This window comes from Octopus bimaculoides, chromosome 2, assembly GCF_046866305.1.
Source record: "Octopus bimaculoides isolate indiv1 chromosome 2, ASM4686630v1, whole genome shotgun sequence".
NCBI classification, from domain to species: domain Eukaryota; kingdom Metazoa; phylum Mollusca; class Cephalopoda; order Octopoda; family Octopodidae; genus Octopus; species Octopus bimaculoides.
Window position 1 is genome coordinate 174,819,808 of NC_142929.1, and position 2,500 is coordinate 174,822,307.

At 41.4% G+C, this 2,500-nt stretch overlaps 1 protein-coding gene across 2 annotated transcripts in view; it reads left to right on the forward strand.

Moving 5' to 3' along the window:
• Positions 1-2,500, forward strand: part of LOC106875258 (vitamin D3 receptor) — a 582,218-nt gene that overhangs the window by 396,428 nt on the left and 183,290 nt on the right. The gene's annotated exons all lie outside the window — the stretch shown is intronic.

Consider the following 2,500-nt stretch of genomic DNA (forward strand, 5'->3'; position numbering starts at 1 on the left):
AATTTTGTTGCCACAAGGGTAGCTTGGGGGAGGTGGTTAAGTTGATTGCATCAACACCACTGCATAACTGGTACTTATTTAATCCACCCTGAAAAGATTGATTAAATAAGTACCAGTTATGCACTGGTACTTATAATAATAATTATAATTACTATTATTATTATAACTAGTAGTAGTAGTGGTAATAATCCTTTCTGCTATTTGGACAAAATCAGAAATTTTTGGGGTGTGGTGGAGAGTAAGTTGATTAGATTGACCACCCAGTGCTCAACTGGTACTTATTTTATTGACCCTGAAAGGACAAAGGGCAATGTCAACCTCTCTGGAATTTCAACTCGGAATATAAAGGTCTGGAAGAAATACCGCTAAGCATTTCGTCCAGTGTGGTAACGATTTTCCAGCTCACTGCCTATAATAATAATAATGATAATAATAATAATAATAATAATAATAATAATAATAATAGTAATAATAATAATAATTCTTTCTACTAAAAGCACAAAACTTGTAATTTTGTGGGCGGTCGGGTGGGGTGGGGGGTCTAGTCAGTTACATCGTCCCTAGTGTTTCACTGGTACTTAATTTATTGACCTTGAAAGGTTGAAAAGCAAAGTCAACCTCGACAGAATTTGAACTCAGAATCTTATAAGACGGACGAAATACCTTGGTGTGTGTTGTCCGGCCTGCTAACAATTCTGCCTTAATAATTGTAATAATAATAATCGTGTCTAGTATAGGCACAGAGCCTGAAATTTGGGAGTGGGGGTAGAGTACATCAATTTCAATATTCAACTAGTACTTAATTTATCGACCGCTGAAAGGATAAAAGGTAAGGTCAACCATGGTGGAATTTGAACTCAGAACGTAAATACAGATGGATGAAATGCCATGGAGTGTTTTGTCCGGCATGCTAACGATTCTGCCAGCTTGCAGCCTTAATAATAATAATAATAATAATAATAATAATAATGATAATAATGGTAATAATAATAAATCTTTCAGGTACCTGTGTGCGAAGTTGATAGTTTCCAATTTTCAGTCTCTCTCTCTCTCTCTCTCTTTCTCTCTCTCTCTCTCTTTCTCTCTCTCTTTCTCTAATCCGTTCAACCTCATACATTGTCCCTCCTTTTGACATAGTGTCACCCCCCCACACAGCCCTGTAGCTTCCCATTTACTTTGTATCCATGTCTTTTTTTTTTTTTTCAACTGCCCCCCCCCCCCCCCCCCCAATTTATTGCCTCACTACAGAGATGAGTCTGGGAGCCATCATTGTAGCCACCCTTCATTTATTTATGTATTTTATTCTTTCCCTCAAAAATTGCATTGTTCTATCTTGGAGGAGGGACTGGAGAAGCGGGTGTGTATCTGGGTGGATGGCATGGCATCGGTGGAAGGTAAAAATGATGAGGATGGCGGCAGTGGTGGCAAGGTTGGTAGTCTCTTCCCTCCCCCCCCCCCCGTAACAATTGCACCGATGGTGGTTTGGGGTGGTTTGATGGGTAGGAATGATGATGCTGGTAGTGGTGGTGGTGGTGGTTTGGCTATGCAGGTAACGAGGGTCAATTTGGGTTTGGCGATGATTGTGATGATGATGATGATGATGATGCCGATGATGATGATGGTGGCACTAATCATAATGATACAGTATCAGTTCTGCTCTTGGTGATTGCTTTGAATAAATAGATATATAGACGGATGGTTAGATTGGGGGAAGTGGTAGTGGTGTTAGCAGTGATAATTGAGATGGTGGTGGTGGTGGTGGTGGTGGCGGCAGTGGCCATGATGGTGATGCTTGTGATGTGTAGGCGGAGCAGAAATGAATTAGAACCCACTTCATTCAGACTACTGGAGTGAGAGAAAGACATAGCATTAGTTCCTAATAAAATCATGATCAAGCAGTTTGATAACCATTACAATCATTATCATCATCGCTAGGGGGCTTTTCTACCGCCGCCACCACCACCACCATCATCATCATCATCATCACCACCATCATCATCATAGCTATTGTTTAATTTTACTATCAATCTCACTCCTTTTCTCTTCTTGCAGTCATCTCACTCACACCCACCACCCCCTCACTCTCTTTCTGCTTCTACTCCCACTCCTACTGCTTGTTTCTCATTCACTCCCTCTGCCTTTTCTCCTGACTCTTGCTTCTTCTCCACTCCTGCCATTTCTCTTTTTTCCAACTCCCACCGTTACTCGTTTTCCAACTCCCACCACTTCTGTTTTCCCCTCCCACCAATTTGCTTTCCTCACTCCCACTACATAACTTATCCAACTGTCACCGTCCCTCTTTTTCCCTTCATACTGCTTTCTTTATCTCTTTGTCTCCTGCTCATCTTTCTCTTCTCTTCTACTCTCCCTTCATCTTCTGCTCAGCCTTGCTCTCTCTCTCTCCCTCCTATTTTCTTCTCATTTTTCTCTTCCATGTGTGTGCATATCCCTTTGTCCATCACTTCTCTCTTTATCACCACCACCACCACCACCATCACAA